Consider the following 19,777-nt stretch of genomic DNA (forward strand, 5'->3'; position numbering starts at 1 on the left):
GCGTGCCTTTATGTTCTGTACGTGCTTTTCGTGCGGTGCGTGTGTTTTCCATCCGTTGGGGTTCACACGCTATTACTTCACAGCGGGTGTTGGCTACGCATTCTACTACATGCAAGGCAGACGGTGAGTGGTACCCCGCTCCCCCAGGCCCGATCGCGTGAGAAACTTCACGCGAACCCCTGAAATGCACGTAGCCCGCTCCCCCAGGCCCGATCGCGTGAGAAAGTTCACGCGAACCCCTGAAATGCACGTAGCACGCTCCCCCAGGCCCGATCGCGTGAGAAACTTCACGCGAACCCCTGAAATGCACATAGCACGCTCCCCCAGGCCCGATCGCATGAGAAACTTCACGCGAACCCCTGGAATACACGTAGCCCGCTCAATCGCGTGTGTAACTTCCCGCGCAACCCTGAAATACACGTGCCCCGCTCGCACAGGCACTATTGATGTATGTTGCCACTTTTTTAATGCGCAGGGACGCTACCGCCTGTCTTCGTGTGGCGGACGTGTTTGGGCTTGTGCGTGTCTTTCGCTGTGCGTGGCTTTGCCCTATTCGATTCCATGAATACGTGTGGTTCGGATGCGTGTGGGCGTTCCGTCTGCTTCCCTGCAGTACATCCCCAGTTACGCCCTTGTTTTCGGGAGTTGTTCCCCATTCCGCGCGTTACGCCCCGTGTTCCGCCCACTTTCTAGTGTATGCGCAGAGGTTGTGCGCTTTCACCGTGCGCGTCGCGCACGTCTTTCGGGATGTTGCAGTGACGTGTGCGCCATGCACGGGTTTAGCGCACATCCCGAGGAAGACACGCGCAGGGACTTCCATGAATCGCACGCGTGCGCGTGCGCCTCTTTTTTTCCGCTTGCGCCTGCTTGCGCCTGCTTGCGCGTAGATTTTCGGCGCACGTTTGTTCCATGAATCGGCCCCTTTGTTTTCTGAATGTTACTTGTAAGTGCAACACATCTTTCCTTTACTATTTTTGGTTTCAATGAGAACACAACCCAGGTAAAGTCACCACCGTGTGCATAAAAACCCGGCCAGTTAAAAGTTAGACTTTCTTAGGAATACTCTTACCCTTCAGGTAGTGAGTGGGATTGGCCATAGGAATTAGCATGGCCATGGGCAGTCAGTGGGCTGGTATATAAAACACCCTCAAGTACCCGCCTCACAAGTCCTGTCCTTCCCAATTGTACTCCAGTTCAATAGTTTTAGCTTACAGCAAAAATGAAAATAAAATGAAGTAACACCAAGGTAAAAGTGAACCTCTCTGGTCAGTTGCCCCTCTGGTCCTTGGCTGCTCTGGTGAACTCTCCTCTGGTTCTTGGCTCCCTTTGATCCATCCCTCCTTTGGTCTTTGACTCTCTGGTGAGTTGGTGCCAAAAACAAGAAGCAAAATGCTTCAATTTTCTGTCAATCATACAAATAAGTACCTTAGCTATCTGAAACACACATAACCAGTGCTCCACACAGCTGGCAACATATCTAAAATGCTCACTGTACAGAGACATATCTTTTAAGATCTGCAAACATCAATGTTGTAACAAAGCAATCTTGGCCTGATCCCTCTGGGATTCAGTAGCATTAGCCCCCTACCCTATTGCAAATTCTGAAGCTCCTAGAAATTGTGAAAACGGCAAATGGTGTGAAATGAAAGACTCAATATCATAACAGGACATGGCAGAGTGTGGGGTAGTAGTCTGGACGACACAAGCAACTTCAGTGGCTAGGAGAAACAATGGAGAGAATGTAATGTTGGTTCAACCACAGTTAGTCTGCTATACTAGAATCTCTGGTGCACTGACTGGCTGGTGAAACTGTCTGCCTGTCAAATCAAGTGATTGGAGACTGGGGGAGGGTCAGTGCAGCAATCATGCAGTGATATGTAACAATATTGGAGCCACTAGAAGAGGAGCACCAGGGAGGACCAATGTGTCCCTAGACTTATTAAAACTGTCCTATTGTAAGTACAAAACATAATCACTGATAAGCACTCTAATTTTTGCAGTTGATATCAGGGAGAGATTGCATTATTTGCCCAGGATCACACGCTTATGCTAAACAGCGAAGCAGGGATTTTATCCCACTCTCAAATTTAGGCATGGCCACCTTGTTCCATGCTTTTCTTGGATGAAATAATAAAGTTTTGGGAGTCGAGGTGTCAGGTGTATCGACCCACGTTCAAGTTATTATGCTGCAACATTTGGTGCTGTGGGCTTAGAAAATCCAAGATGGCCGAAAAGCCCACATTTGCACCAGAATCCAGGAAAACCACGCAGTTTTTGCACACACCAAAATGGTCGCCTGACCTGCCAACCACCAGTGCGAGCGTGATGGGCCAGAAGTGCCATGAGTGAAACGTGGTGCCCAAGGAAAAACAGCAGTGCCTGTTAGCTCAATAAGCGCTTTGAAATCACCTTTGTTGCTCTGAGTGCAAGCTCAAAATGCCTATTTCAAACATTGCAAGATATTCAAAAATCTTACTGAACACCAGCAGACGTCTGGTAGAATCAAGTCTTGTGTCCATACAACATTTGGAAAGATGAAGAGCCTAAAATAATGTTCATAACAAAACTGGCTGAGCTGTGGATGTCAGCAGCTTAAGTGAAATGGGATTTAAAGCCACTAAAATCGAAATGTTTAAAATAAATGAGTGAACTACTTTTGAGTGTTACATAGGTTGCAACTATTTAAATGTCATAGTTTTGAACTTAGAATCAGCGTTCTAGCTGCATGTGTCAAAATTGTAAGTTTGATTTGAATGAAGAAAAATGGGAACAAAAGTGACCTTTGGCTGAAGTCTGGCTTAAAGGGACTGAATTCTGCCCGGCAACGACCCCCGACAGGAGTTGAAACTTGCCCAGCATCTGTATTCACAGGCCTGGCCTCCCTTCTGCTGCCCCACCAAAAGGAGATCACACCTCTCCGATTGAATCAGGGGAGGAGTATCTGGGACTGCAGGAAACAGAACAATGAACTTTCCTTGGCTCAGGCAAATGTTAAATCAGGGGGTCGTAAATGGCTTCCTCTTGGAAGGAAATGGGAGGGGCACTGCCTCTGTGAGCCAGCTGAGCTTGGAGGAAGTGGACACATCAGAAATTCCCCCATGTGCTGTGGGAAACCACACCCCTCTGGCCCAGAGCATCATTTTAGAAAGATGGATAATTCATAGGACATAATTGTCAAAATGATATCAATAATATCATGATTCCTGTGATTTTTCTGTGCACATTTCAAGAGGTGTCAGAACTCTGTGGTATGTTCTGGGGGGTAGTAGCGGAAAATAGGGTATTACTCCAAATGTATGTATGTTAAAAATCTGACACTTCATCATCTGATGCCCATATTCCTTGCGCACATTTGTGTAAATTCTGGAAAAGTTTAGAGGTTGTGTTCTGGATGAAAAGGGCAGAATTCTGTCAGAAGTGGACGCGACATCTTACAAAGACAGGGATCGGATGGTTTGGTGCTACAGAAAATATGTTAACTGGACATATAATATTAGAAAGTTTGTACATAGATAAATATGCATTTGGATCAAAAATAGATTTGTGTGCAAAGTGACAAGAGGAGGATTCTCTGACCCATAAACATACCTCATCAGGATGACACTCCATTTCCTTCCCCCAATCAATGGAGAGAGGAGAACTTGGCCAATGATAAGTTGTGAGGGGCAGGCTTAGTTATGCCCACACACACACCCATTTTCAAAAGTCATAAAAAGAGCCACTGAGATCCAGGTAGGGATTGACTTTCCACTTCAAACTGATTTCTTGCGAAGCGCTTTGCCAGAAGACTCCAGAACCAGAACTTAGAATCCAGACTTCAGAACTTGTAGCAGAGAGGCCTAGTCCACAAGCTGAATCCTCAGTAGGCCTCAGAATCCAGCCACCTAACCAAACTAGTCAACAGCCGGTCTCTGCTGTTGTCTTCTGGCAAGAACTTTTGCGGGAACCACAGACCCAGACCAGACCGCTGTGCAGTGCCAAGAACTTTTGCCAGAACCAGAGATCCAGACCAGCAGAGCAGAGAGAACCGCAGCTAAACCTGTGACCAGATCTGTGATGAGGCTGATTCCTTCCAAAATTAGGAGTATCCAGCCAGAGCTTAGTTTAAAATAATCTAATTCAAACCATTTCCACCTATTTAGAACTGCATAGAAATCATGTGTCCATTCTGTGATTTCAAACCTGTGAAAGTGTCATTTGTCATTCTGGGCTTTACTTTATTTTTGAGAATCTACCCCCACTAAATCGTCCGTATCTTTGGAACCGCATGTGCTAGGAACGAGATTTAACTGGCATCTTAAAGCTAAGAATCTAAGCTTTCCAACAAGCCCTTTCCTTATAGTCTTTCCATAATCGTGCTCGACACACTCGAAAAAAGTTCCGCGAATTGCAATTTGACTCAAACTTCTTCACCTGTCAAAAATAGCTGTCTTTTGCTTCCATTGCTGAAATTCGTTTTCAACCTGATAATCCCTCATGAATCATTGCTAGTGTTGACCTGAACTAATTCAAAGTAGCTGTCACCCACCCCGAATCTCCTATAGGGAATTAAAATCATTTTTAGCATATTTTCACTTCATTGCAAACCACATTTAAAAGTATTTTTGACTGTTAAAAGCATACCGGTTGCTCTAAGCTTGCTAGGGGGGAACTAGAATTTGTATTGCATTTGATTATATTCCTGAAACTTGTGTGCTCTTTTCCATCTCTTTATATTGCATAGGGGGGAAGTGAATTGTCAAAAGAAAAAGTGATTATATTATCTCTTGTTGAAACCATATCAGTTTATTTCTGTACTGCATTCTTTCCATCATTGCTTTTCCTTGAAACCATAAAGTATTCTCAGCTACCTTATCCTTTCTATACCAACTCCTAAGTGATTACAAAAGTGTGCTAGTGTAATATTGTCCCGTGTTGATCACTGTCATATTCATAAGTGTGCTATCACATATTAATTTATTCATAAAAGTGTGATATATATATCTATTGTTTAATTTTTCAAATAAATCTTTTAATTTGCAAAACAAACCTACTTTTTTGCTCAGTGAGGTCAGGGGGAGTCAAAGAGAGGGGCGTTATACAAGGGTTTATCATCCAGATATATGAACTTGTCATAAAAATATATAAATAAGGGCTTCCCTTGGGCATCCCAGACTAGGCATTGACTTAGTGAGAGTGCTGAATTGAAGTCACTTAACAGAGGCCTACAATAATACTGTCTTATAGAGTTTACTTGCAAAATACACAAATCGCATAATAAAGCATCATGACAACTTGTAAATCCTTATAGCAGCATGTTGAGATAAAATAATATCAGAGTACCTTTACTTTCCACATCCTGAATGGAAAACTATAAGATGCAAAAGGCAAACTATCTATTTACCTACTTTATTTTCAGTGCTTTAAGATGCTCAATAAAAGAAGTTGTGTAGTAAACTCACTTAGGTTTGGAGATTCGTCACAAACCTCCAGCGTGTTATGTATGGTTTTAAGAACATTCAACTATGGACATCAATGCACTTTACTTTTTAGCAAATCAAGCTATTAGACATTATGGGTATGAACAAATATTTGAAAGGGTGTTTTATTGTGTTGCTTGCTTTAACTGTCACAGATTTGCAAGGTGACAGGTTGTCTTTCAGTTGGAAATTCACCATCATGCATAAGAAAGGCTCTGCTGCTGATGACAAAAGAAAGGTGTTGTTGCGCTCATTACAGCACTGGCCGAAGAGCCTGGGACTCGGCCTGTGTGTTTCAGGGGGGCTGTGACTCAGGGAAACGTCAGTGTTTGATCAGCTGAGCAGATTATAGATTTGCCTCGGAAGAAACAAAATGCGCCCAGGTCTATGTTCATGATCCTTTGAACTGTTCCCTGCCGGCACGTTTCAGCTCAAATTTCGGCAGGGGAGGGATTTGGGGGGGACTGCTGCCCGATTAGCTCAATGACGTTGCACGCGTGGTTCCTTATCACTTCAGACTGTATCTCAGACACACTCTGCTTACCTCTCAGCTCTGAAGTGCTTGCTTGTCTGCCTGGTGGAATCTCTCAGCGCTGCAGCCCAGGTCTCCTTTGTATGCAGTGCCATTGCCAATCCAAAAATATTGGCAGCGTGTGTGCTGCGCACAGGCCGGCACCACCTACATGCAGCCTTAGGAGGAAACCCGGAAATAAACACATCTTGGAAGCAAAGCAGAAATGCGTGCCTCCAGGCTCAGGATGTGTTTATTTCCAGGTCTGTCCGGCCCAGATTATAGGATTGCTGCACTTGGGCCCATGAGGTAGTACCTAGCATATGGTTTGCGCATCTTAGCATACATGGGTATGTTAGCGTTGGCTGGCATGTGGCAGTTTTATTTGGGCTTGAATTCTTTAAATGGGCGCATGCATTTGTAAATGGGTACATGAGGCTGCACCCGAGGATAATATTGCAGTATGTGCATAGGAGACAGAAATGTACATGCAATTGTGGTACCTGGGCATGTTAGACAGTACCTGGCATATGATCGCTATATCTGCAAGTATAGACTACTGCTCTGGGCATGTGATGCCCGAACCCTCACAAGGCTGCTTCTATGCATAGCACATGTGGTTGTACTTTCAATATGGTGGCAGTGCTTGGGCATGTGACAATGTAAATGTACGTATGTTGGCTGTAGCTAGGCTTATAAAGTGGCACCTGCCGCCTGGCCAATGAGTGTGCTGGCTGGGCAGGTGAGTTATACCTGGCAGAGCATGCAAGGCTGTATCTGGTCAGATGAATCAGCTACACCTTTGCCTATGATGACAGGACCCGGGAATGCCAAGTTGCAGCTCGCCATTTCAAGCTGTAAGTAGCACAAATGATGCAGCTGTCCAAATGAGACGGTGCAGTCATATTTCTGACAGCGATTTAAATATAATAAACGCAATTACCTCCAATTAATTGAATTTTAGCTGTGTTAATATTCCAATAACACTGTACTATTATTTGAGAGTAGCACTCCAGTAAACATAGACAGCTAAAGAGCTACAGCCGGACCCGATGTGTGATGCACCTCAGATGCTGTTTGCATTAAAGCGACGATACTGCAAAAAGCTGCAATGGCGCCTTGAGCTTCTCTGCAGGTGATTTGTGGGAAAGGCGCATGTGTTAAGTCAGTGGAGCTTGGCATGGAGGCTCTCTCCTCCGAGGGATATTGTAACCTCACTCCAGACCATTGTGGGCGGCGGGCCGGGGACACGCGGCAATAAAGCAAACAAAACAAAAAAAAAGTTTTGTTTTCGCACTGAACTGGACATGTTATTTTCCATGCACAGTTCAGTGCGAAAAAAAAACATTTTTTTTTGCTTGCTTTTTCGCAAGGTGCCCAATGGGGGGGCAGCACTTTTAAAAGGGGGGACGTGGCCTCCTCTGGCAACCCCTTGGCGGCGCACGCAACTAACGTTGGCGTTGGGCGTGGTGCTTTATCTCGCGCAGTAAATGAGATCGTGCTAGGCAGTGTGTTCCTTAACTTTAATGTATAGGCACGTTGATTATTGGCTTCTTAGCATTTCGTTGTTTTACTGTTCATGTAGGATGACTGTACATGATTTTATTTAAAATGTATGTGTTTTCATGATTTTTTGGCTGAATAAAATCAAATTGACTGATTCATTGACTTTTCATTTGTCTGTCTCTCCTGCCGAATTCCGTGTTTAGAAAATGCCCAGAAGTGGCTGCAAGGCAGGGAGTGCAGCGCTGTAGAAAATGAACCAATATTGAATAAATAAACACACAACTTTGCTAACAAATTACAAACATGCATTTGATGGCCACCGATAAGTGCATGCTTCACGCTTAAAGACCAGTGCTGCCCCAAAAGAAATAGAGCATCCTTGCTCTGACCCCTATGCTGCAACACTGTTAGGCGGCACTGCATTATTGCGCTGCCTGGAAAATGTTATTGCAGAAACCTTCGCTAGATGTTTCCATTGAGAGACTGTCCACATCTTCCTTGAATGCACGCTAATTAAGATCTCAGTGTTGCCGCTAGATTACAAACCGAAACAGACACTTAGGTGGGAGAACACGCCTCTGGTTGGCTGAGCAGGAGGCGCATCATCCTTTTTTATGGTAGATCTTCTAATGACAGGAATTAATAGTGACAGCCACTTCCTCATCCGAAGCTGATATGGATTTATTTTATCTCCTCTTTAATCATAGCAATGGGACTAATCGTTTTTAATGAGACAAGACTGTTAATTGCAAGTGTACGCTTAGGACTCACATGCAAGAGAGTTTAAAATGAAACATTTAGAGCGGATTTACTCAGAATGTGCATCTCTTCTTTAGAGGAAATTAAAAAGAAATTCAAATAAATGCAGCCATAGATCAGAATATATATAGAGGGAACCTTGTGTGGGGGTCTTCCTTTCCGGGCCCACCCTGCCAGCCCTCCCTTACATCAAAGCCTGCCTCTTTAAACCCACCCACCCTTGACATCTCTCATCTGCCTCTCACAAGATGCTCACAATGTCCACATTGCTACCACCTCGCCATCATCCTCCAACGTTCTTTATGCGATGCCCAACCGCAGGCAAAGACAGCCTTGCCCCCCCTCTGAAACCCACTGCTCTCGGGAGGATAGCTCAGTGGCAACGTGCTTGCCTTGGAAGCACAACAACACGAAGCAACAAAGGTTCAATCCCCGGGTCCCGTGCTTAGAAAACTCTGGGTATTAAGTGTGTTATAGATAACATGTCATATCACCCGAAACACATACCGGCCTCCCTCCCCCGAAACCAATTCCCACCCTTTCCTATTTCCCTAACCAACTTTGTTTTACACCCTGTCCCAAATCTGTATGGTGTGCGCCTGAGCTAAATTCCTGAAATTCTGCTGTGCCAAAAGACTTGGGGTTACCCGTGTTTTCGGCTTTTCCCTTTGTGCCCAGGTAAGTGCACCCAGGTGCACCCACCAAAACACGCCACCAACACCACATGTCCTACCTTCCTGTGTTCCCAAAGGTGTCCCAATCAAAACAGTACCTCACATGTGTGGGTGTACCTACCTTTGCGGAAATGGAAAAAGGCTAAACCACTTGTAACCTCCAAAGGGTTTGGAGAGACAACCTACAGATTTGGGCCTAGGGTGTAGAAGCCAGCAAGGAAAACAAGGAACACCATGCATTTTCGAAAAGAGGACACCTGTGGGAATCCACAGAGGTCTGACTTGTGCAACTCGGTCAAGATTTTATAACCCACAAGCCCCGGCAAAGTCCTATTGTGGGCAAAGAAACACACTTTCCGCTCATTTCACTCTGGTCACCCACCGAAACATGCAACCAACAACACATGGCCTACCGTCCCTCATTCCCACAGGTGTCCTGATGAAAACAGTACCTCACATCTGTGGGTGCACCAACCTGGGCGCAAAGGGAGAAGGCTAAAACACGGGTAACTCCAAGTTTTTGCGCACAGCAGAATTTTAGAAATTTGTCTCATGTGCACACCAATACCGATTTGGGCCTAGGGTGCCCAAGCCACCATGGAAAACTGGGAACCCCATGCATTTCTGAAAAGAGGACACCCGTGGGAATCCGCAGAGATCTGACTTGCGTGAATCGGCCTATAATTTATTACGCAGAACCCATGACAAAGTGAAAATTGTGTCTTTTTCCCACCAAATATCAAACTTTGTCAGGGATTGTGGGTAATACATTCTAGGGCAATCCACGCAAGTTAGATTCTGTGGATTCCCACGGGTGTCATCTTTTCAGAAATGCATGGGGTTCCCAGTTTTCCTTGGCCCACCTAGGCCCAAATCTGTATGGTGTGTGCTTGGGCAAAAGAGTTGGGGATACCCGTGTTTTCAGCTTTTCTCTTTGTGTCCAGGTAGGTGCACCCACACATGTGAGGTACTATTTTCATCAGGACACATTTGGGAACGTGGGACAGTAGGCCATGTGTTGTTGGCAGCATGTTTCGGTGGGTGAGCCGAGTGAAATGTGCGGAAATTGTGTTTTTTTTGCCACATTTCTGCCTTTGCCGGGGGTTCTGGGTAATACTTTCAGGGCCGATTTGCACAAGTCAGACCTCTGCAGATTCCCACAGTTGTCCTCTTTTCGGAAATGCATGGGGTTCCCTGTTTTCCTTGGTGGCTTCGACACCCTAGGCCCAAATCTGTAGGTTGTGCGCATGAGCAGAATTCCTGAAAATATGCTGTGCCGATAAGACTTGGGGTTATCCGTGTTTTCGGCTTTCACCTTTGCGCCCAGGTAGGTGCACCCACACATGTCAGGTACCATTTTTGTCGGGACACCTGTGGGAAGGCCGGAAGGTAGGCCAGGTGTTGTTGGTGGTGTGTTTCAGTGGGTGAGCCGAGTGAAATGTGCAAAAATGGTGTGTTTTTCGCCAAATTTCGGAATGTGCCAGGGGTTCTGGGTAATAAATTATGGGCCGATTTGCACGAGTCAGACCTCTGCAGATTCCCACGGGTGTCCTCTTTTCAGAAAGGCATGGGGTTCCCTGTTTTCCTTGGTGGCTTCAACACCCTAGGCCCAAATCTGTAGGATGTGTGTATGAGCAGAATTCCTGAAAATATGCTGTGCCAAAAGACTTGGGGTTACCCGTATTTTTGGCTTTCCCCTTTGCGCCCAGGTAGGTGCACTCATACATGTCAGGTACCGTTTTATCGAGACACCTATTGGAACGCGGGAAGGTAGGCCATGTGTTGTTGGCTGCGTTTTTCAGTGGTTGAGTCGAGTGAAATGTGTGAAAATGTAGTTTTTCTCGCTACATTTTGGACTTTGCCGGGGGTTCTGGGTTATACGCTCTGGCCTGATTTGTGCAAGTCAGACCTCTGCAGATTCCCACAGATGTCCTCTTTTCGTAAATGCCTGGGGTTCCCTTTTTTCCTTGGTGGCTTCGACACCCTAGGCCCAAATATTTAGGTTGTGCGCATGAGCAGAATTCCTGAAATTATGCTGTGCCGAAAGGCTTGGGGTTACCCGTGTTTTCAGCCTTCCCCTTTGCGCCCAGGTAGGTGCAATCACACATGTTAGGTACCGTTTTCATCAGGGCACTTGTGGAAATGTGGGAAGGTATGACATTTGTTGTGTTTGTGTGGTTTTCATAACATTTTGATCCATTTGCTGCTGCTCTTTGTCACACAACCCTTTCATTTCCCAAATGTAACCTACAGTTAGTCGCTGCTTTAGGCCCTATACACTTTTGTAACCTGCTCAAGTAACTACCCTTTAAAAGGTCTGCCTGTGCTTTTTCAAAAAATGTATGCTTGCCCTTCCTCACCACATTTGTTTTCCTTATTTACATATGCTAAGCACGTCTGTTCAGGCTGTAAGCATAACATTCCTATGTACCATGGCTCAGTTTTTTGGTTTATGGTATTACTTGTTTTGTGAAACATTACAAAAAATGTGTGATTTCCTAACAGCAAGAGTCAGGGGAATGTAGCAGAGAAATGTTTTTCACAAAATTCATAGAAGCCATTGCCGTACCAGGCCAACCATGTCCACCACATACCTTTTTTCAGTCATTTTCCTGCTTTTTCCCCAAACTATGGATTTTTTCCCTACAAAATTGTTGCCTGCTGCGCAAATCACCCCTTCTTAAACTTGGAATTTTGTCTACTTTTCAGTAAATGTATGCCTTTCTGTCCTCCCATTCAGTTTTCTTACCCTTTTCTTCCATTCCATTTACTCATGTACTATTGGAAAAAAAGGGCAAAATCGCCTACCTCTCACAAAATGTTTGATAACCATATAAAAAAATGTTTTTGTTTCCACTCAACCTGTTCTTGAAAGCCAGGAAAATAGGGAATTCAGCACAGAAAATCATTTGTTCCTAGCTCTTACAAGGGAAAAAACACAGGCATCTTTGTACATCATTTTATTGGCATTTTTTGAAAAAAGCAAAACGTTCTCCCTGTTTGGTTATTTTCTCTCACCCCCCTACAGCAAAGTAGGATTCCTGGTAGCTGTTACAACCGCCTACATGTGGGAAAAAAGGGGCCAAATTTGGCCAAGATATCTCATGTAACAAAAATGTTACAAGGCATTGAATGGCGACATACCGAAATCACCAAAAAAGGCCTTGGCACTGGGGAGGGAAAACCCATTGTAGTTAAGGTGTTAAAGGCCAAATGTCCCACCTCCCCGTGATTTGATTCTGCCAGGGCAGAGACCCTGTTCTTTGGGCTGACAAGAGTGATAATTACAGGGTGCCTCGGACTGCTTGGCAGAGATGCTTCCAAGAACAAAGGGGTGTTCAAACTCATGTGTTTGCCTCAGAAGTGTGGAATCCCCTGCATTCAAACTGAAGGACTTCAAAGGAGGAGTCATGACAACCCCTGTGCAAGCTGATCAGTGAAAGACATTTGGCTTAGGGGTTGGAAATACCGCCCACATTTGGGAGCCAATCCAGCCTATTTGATTTAAAAGACGTTTTACAGTAAGACATTTATTTTAGTAATCTGAATAAACAGTAATGTAAAATTATGATGGTTTTTAATGTCATGTTTGTATCAGCAAGCTGACACGATGTGGGTCTTTCTAGCATGTGGGGGACATGACTGGCATTAAAGAGGGCTTTCTGAGGAAAGCGTACATGATACCGATGTAGTATTTGATGGAAATATGCGCAACACTGTTAGGCTTATGTGTAGACATTTGTAGAATTTTAGCGGAAATATTTTCCATAGAAATTGCAAAAGAGTGCCAGAAGGGCAAAGCAGCATCACACAGTCTTGGGGATTGAAATGGCATATGTCTTGTAAAATATGGGATCTGCCTATCAGATTTTCATGAGGACAACAATTGTAAATATAAGGGTTTTGTTTCATAACTGATTTTGGCAAAAGGAACTGCGGGGAAACAAAGCACATCATAAAACACCCACACTAAAACTGATGTCACTTCCCGGGGTCCAATACCCCTGCAGGGGGGTGGCGATATCCACAGCCTGACCTATGCTATCTTAGAGGTATGTCCAGGTTACTTCCGCCCACGTAGTAAAAATTATATGATGTCATCCTGCTTATAAAACACGGAAGCATAGAGAGAGTCAGGACATTCAAAATCCAGGACATCCAATATCCAGAACTTCAGACACTCAGCATTCAACATTCACCCTGCCAGACTCCAGACTCCAGAGCCAGGCCAGAAGTAGCTGATCCAGATCCAGGCAGAACCACTTATCCAGAATTAAACCCTACAAAAATCCTAATAATTCAGGGAGAAAGGAGGAAAGGCTTCTGACCCCCTTGGTGAGAATCCAGGGACCAGACCTGTCCTTGCCCAGCTGATGCATCCAGCTGTCCACTAAGACCAGACCCCACTTGCCAAACTGTTTTCTTAAAGGAGAGCCCAGCCACTGCGCAGTGACCAGATCCTTTTCCCACTGTCCAGAAACCCGGTTAGCTGTCCAAAACCCCAACTCAAGTGCATTTTGTAAGTATCACCCTTCCCCCAGAACCAAAAAGCCACATACACCGCTCTGTGACCTTGCATTTTGTCAAACACTATAAAAATCTTATAAGTACCCTAGTAAATTCTTAATTTGTCAATACCCTCTATTTATCCTGTCCTTAGAAGAATCTGTGTTAGTTTCCATGTGTTAGCGCAATTCTTTTTCAATAATTTCAGTTCTTTGTGTAAGTCCTTAGTACTATTTTGAATAAATTAATACATTTTCCATAGAGATGAACGCAACGTGAATAGGTTAACCTTGCAAATTAACCTCCTTGCATACCGTGTCTTTCTTTAATAATCTAGCCACTAAAATATTGTTGCATTAAAACAAATCCTTTTGCTAACAAAACCGAGTTTGCCTGTGAAAGTGTTTCCCTTTTAAAATATGTTTTTCCTTTCCTATAAAGAATCCCATACTGTCACCCATAAAGAGTCATCCTTTCACCTCAGCATCATACCTGTTATGTGCCTTTGTACCTTATCAGACAAAACAATATTCAATTTTGACTGTTTTGCTCATTTTCTAAGCTGTTTGCTTGTTTTAAACCTGTGAAAACTAAGAATTTGCAATTCTGCCACTGTGATTTTGCTGCACTGTTTTCCTTCCCAAAGTTGATTTTCCCAACTGTATTCATGTTGTTGAGTATCTCGCCTTGAAGCTTGTAAGTTTTCTTGCCTCTTTAGTACATCCACACAAATTCCTGTCTTATCCATTCAACCACACATGTAAAATAACTATTCAGTGAATTCTGTGTGCCATTTTGCTAATTTTTCAAGGCTTTTCAATTTGTTTTGGCCTTCCATTCTGGGGTGGTAGGTCAGATTTTCAATCTGATTTTGGCCTCTTATATCTGACTTCTTCCTACTCCTCTATACCCACACAAAACTTGGTTAACAGGGGCTTGGGGGAGTGTTGCAGGGGAAATGCTTAATAGTTGTGCCATTTAAAAGTATTACCAGTAAGTAATCTTGTTTTAATTCATGTTTACATAGCTGTATCCTATCATTCTGCTGTGTAACTATCACCACACTGGTGATTGCTGCCATATCTTGAATCTATTTGATTTTCAATTGAATTTAAAAATAAATAAATATTGTACTCTTACACACCGGCCTGGTTAATGGTCCATTGCGACACAGGGTGTTTGTCAAGGGGGGTGTGAGACGGGTTGGCTGCCTTCTCATAGCAGAATCTGAAATTAATAAACTTGAAAGCATTTTTATTGTGTGCCACATCCCTGGCCAGTGGAAAGAGTCCTGGTCTGGAGTGTGTTGTGTCTTTAAATATGTGACAATTATCTTTACTGTCTAAGTTAGTGGATTGGAGCAACAGAGAGATCTGGGATTTTCAGTCTCATCCTCCTTTTCAAATACTCCATCTGTCAATCTTCTCCTCCTACCTCTGCTGCTACTGAGATGCTGGGAGGTGCTGAAATTGAAATTGAAACTTCCTCTATAGGCGTCGTTGGATGTCCATTGTTGTGGTGCAATACACAGGTATTTCTTATTGTTCTGGCACATGATTCACTGAGTGAATTCTGACATAGGTGTGGAACACAACATTAAAGATACCCTCTTTTGACCACATGTCAGTCTAGCTTCCTATGGGCAGACAACAAGTGATGATGCAGGCATGAAAGGACCACAGGCAGCTAATCTCCCCTTGCTGCTTGCTTGCTTGGGTGCTGAAATTGTGTTCCAAATATGTCCAACTGTGTGTCACCTGGCTCTTGGACAATCTGACCCGAGGGTTTCAAAGATCTGTCCCTTCTACTCCCAGCTGTCACCCTATGTTATATCTCTTGTCCACTCACTTCAAGAGTCAGGCATTGACCTCTGATATTACTTGCTGCCACTATGAATATCTGCTTACACCTCACTGCGAAATCAGTTGAACATGATTCTCCTACAAGCATATCTCATGGTTTTCCAGCTTCTACTCTCTCTGCTGCTCCCACTGAGCATAATTAGGTGAGAATCACTTTCCCGAAAGCTGTCCTTCCTACCTCCTCCTCTCCTCCCTTAACTTTTTCTATGCACTTACTCTATCAGAATTGTCCCAGGACCTAGTATGATGGCAACCTTATCTGTCTCCTCACCCACCCCCTTACTTGCCCCCCCTCCAGCACTATCTGAAATGTCATCAGGCCTAGTACGATAGTCGCTTGTTTTGTTAATCCCTGTAAAGACTGCCAGTGGGGGGTGTCTGTAATTCCGCTCTCTATATGGTAGAGGAGAGGCACAGAGGAACCCAGCCAAGATTCTCTATTTGGTAGCTATGGTCGAGCAATCAAGGCCTAGCTTCTCGGGAGGTGATGCGGCCTGGTTCTTAAGTACAGTGTAGTCCCCAAGCACCCACAAAGGAATGTCCACACACTGTATCGTTTACAACACAGTCTTTAAATAATTAATATTCAAAGGTATATAAAATATCACGATAACTGACTTTGAACTCTGAAAATCAGCAATGGTAAATATATACAGTTCTAAAGTGGTACCACTAACATTATTAGATCTCATTAAAGTGCATTAGGTTAGAATGACACACAGATCAGAATAAAGAGGAAACCAGCAGTAGAGAGAGAAAGGAAAGCAAGATGGTTGAACAATTGGCAGAATACTGGCCCCGATATCTAGACACAGTTCTGTGTGGAGATCCCCCACCTGGGCAACCTGTAGAAGAAAGATACAATCCCAGTCCATATGTTGTTCACACTAGACTTCCCAATAGTTCTGCAATCCCAAAGTACCTTGGCGTTGTAGCATTCCTCGTCGGGGAATCAACAGCCCTTCTTGAGTGCCCTCCCTTTAAGGCATGAGTCACAGGTATTTGAACATCCGACAGAGATCAGGTTGAGCTACAACGGTGAAGTGGCCACGTCGTTCCTAGCAGTGCTTATTGACGGGGAAGTGTAAACATCCTGCAAGGAAGAGGCGTGCGGGGCACCTCGGTGTTGATAGTTCTGGACCGCAAAGAGTTTGAAGAACTGTGGCCCAGCAAGGGCGTCGAGTCGTCGGCGTCTCTGTGGTCTTTGGGTGGCGGGAAACCCACCGGTGGATGCTCCTCGGCACGTCGACGGTCAGGCCGTCTCCAGCAGGATATAGCGGTGATGATAAAGACGAGAGCGTCCTTAGATCAATTAAGTTCTTAGGCAAAACGGGAGCACGGTGGCTCCGGTCGGCGATGGCGGTCATCGACAGTGGCAGACAACAGTCCGGGGGCTTCTCTTTGGAGTTCCGCAGCAGTCCCCATATCGGATCGGCAGCCTGTCGAAGGTCTGTCAACCAGGGAGCTTTGGCAAAGGTCAGCTGGTGCACGATGGTCCCTCATAGCTCGGGAAGAAGGCGCCTTACCAGGTCCTCTCTGGGTCAGTCCTTGGAGACACAGCAGCTTTCAGATTGAGGAGAGCAACAGCAATTCTTCTCTTCCAGCAGGGCTTCAAGGTCAAGTGTCAGTTTCACTCCAGTTACTCGTCGTAGTTTGGACTTCAGCTCTGAACACTTCTGAACACGATTCCGAGCAATGAGTGGTCCCCAGATATACTGTTGATCTCCCATTCATTCCACTGGGTCACACTGAAGCATTCAATCACTACGAAGGGCATTCATGCAGGCAGGCAACCAATCAGGAACACAGTGCATTCAGGCCATTCACTTCTCTCCAGACACTCACAACAAGTTATGTGTATTGGGACAAGTACCGAGCCATTCAACACTTCATACTGCATTCATACCGGTTTCAGGCAGGGCTTTCTCAGTCATTGTGTCAACCACCAGATACTAGACACCCACAACATAGAATGCGTATTCGTCACACAAGCCATTCACCCAGGTCCCACCCACAGGCGTACCCACAACATACGGTCGTTGAGAAGGCTCCAGCCAGTCTGGTCAGCACTTCCCACACTACCATATATGGAACTTCCACCCAACAGCCAGTCATGGGGAGGGGACAGAGTCAGGGCTTCCCGGGACTTCGGGAACATCAAGGTAACAGGCGATGGAAGGTAAGAGGCCATGGGGGCCATTTTGTCTCCATCAGGAATCTACCGATTCCCATGACAGGGCCTGGACATCCCAAAATGGAGGACACTCAGAGCACCAGTCATTTCAGCACGGAGCTGCCACCAGCCCGTACCCTGCTCTGTGGGCCACCCACAGGTGCCCAAAAACATACACTAGGGGCACAGGGTTGCACCCCTACCCATGGGCGCCCTAAGGGTATCCCATTGGTCTGTTCACCAAACCAAGAGAGAGAGCTGCACCGCCAGGAGTCCCACACAAACTCCTGCTCAGAAAACACAACAGAACACAATAAAAACAGTAAAGGATATGAAGGCCCTGTCCCTCCGATGCATTTCCAGCATCACTCTCCCCTCCCTTTCTGCACCCCTCTCCCTCACCTTTTGTTTTCTCCGGCTCTATCACAAATGTCGTCAGGCCTATTACGGTAGTCATCTGTCTGTTTCCATTTCCTTCCCATTCTCCCCCGCCCTTCCTTATCTATATCTTAGCTCTTGCACTATCTGAAATGTTGTCAGGCCGAGTACGATATTTAATTTCACATCCTTACTGTTCATGACCTTTAAGAATGTCATTGTATTTTCCCTTGTTCCCTCCCTTGCCTTGAAGCGCTTTGAAACACATTGTGTGTAGGCGCTATATAAATAAACTATCATCATATCATATCCTCAGGCTTTTCATGCTTTTACTACTCCTCCACCCAGGAGTCAACAGATGACACGTGTCTCATCCACTTACATGATGAGGCAGACACTGACTGTTGTGTCACCCACTCCATGATTCTCTGCAGCTCCCTCCCAGCAAAATCAGGTATTCATCACTCATCCACGAGTTTGATTTTGATTAGATTTTTTATTTTTTATATTTCTTATGTGCACCTGGCAGACTTAACTGCATTCGAGCGCAGATGAAAACTATCCAACCGATATAGAGTGTTTCCAGATTACAAAAGGGATATGCACCAGCCGGTTTATTTAAATAGGAAGGTTTATATCCTCTTCCTGAAGGGTATGATGGATGGACTAACTCGGATATCCAGTGGTAGCTGGTTCCATATTTTAGGGCCGAATACAGAAAATCTCCTGTCACTTTTATATACCTGTTTAGATCGCGGTATATGCATCAGCAATTTATCTCCCGATTGCAGGTCTCTTGTGGGGAGATAGGCGCACACTTTGACTGCAAGATATCCATGTGCAAGACCCTAAATGCACCTGAACATTATGCATGCCATCTTAAACTTAATAAGGTCTTCAACCGTCAACAAATGCAGCGATCTTCGTAACGCAGGGACATGGTCCCACCTCCTTAGATTACCAATAAGCCTGACTGCAGCATTCTGGGCCCCCTGCCGTCTACTAATCTGATTACCTGGCAACCCTGCCAGCAGGCTATTGCAATAGTTTAAATGAGAGTTCATTAATGCTCCTGCCACTATTGCCTGATCTGCCTTTGGAACAAATGGGAGCACATTTTGCAATAGCCACAGTGAATAGTATACTCCCTTCACCTTGGCACCCACTTGTGCTTTGCCATCCAGATCCTCCTGCCACAGACACCCCAGATTTTTTTTATTTTCTTTGAGTAATGGAGGAGGAGGCATTTTTTTCTCCTGAATCATTTTGCCTTCCGGTCCAAACAATATTAGTTTGGTTTTTGAAGCATTCAACTGTAGTTGATTGCTCGTCATCCACCTCTTAATTTCTCTCATGCATTGCTCAATTTTTTCAAATGCATCTTCAAAATTGTCTCTCAATATATATTTGGGTATCTTCTGCATAGGAGTGAAAACACAAGCCGTGTCTCCATAGATGTCAAATAGCAGGAGGAAGTACAGATTAAAGATTGGGGGGGACAATGATGATCCTTGAGGAACTACACATTTAAGCCACATTGTTTCAGAAAGAAACCCTCCCAAGAAGACCTGTTGTGTGCTATCATTTAAAAAGGACCTGAACCACTGTGTCACCTGTTCGGAAGCTCTCCCAACTTTACTTATACATTGGAGTGCAATCCGGTGGTCCACCATGTCGAAGGCTGCGGGCAGATTCAGCATTAACAATGCTGTGGACTTCCCTCTGTCCGCAGCCTCCAACAGATCATCTTGGACAGTCAACAGTGCTGTCTCTGTTCCATACTTGAGCTGGAAACCGGACTGGAGGTCGTCCAGGAGAAACTCACTTTCGAAAAATGCCTGAAACTGGCTACATACCACCTTCTCCAATATTTTAGTAGGCCAGCATAAATTGGCTACTGGCCGATAGTTTTTATGTAATGTAGGATCTAGGCTGGTTTTTTTTAAAGA

The sequence above is a fragment of the Ambystoma mexicanum genome, chromosome 10 (assembly GCF_040938575.1).
Source record: "Ambystoma mexicanum isolate Mex_15411 chromosome 10, UKY_AmexF1_1, whole genome shotgun sequence".
NCBI classification, from domain to species: Eukaryota; Metazoa; Chordata; class Amphibia; order Caudata; family Ambystomatidae; genus Ambystoma; species Ambystoma mexicanum.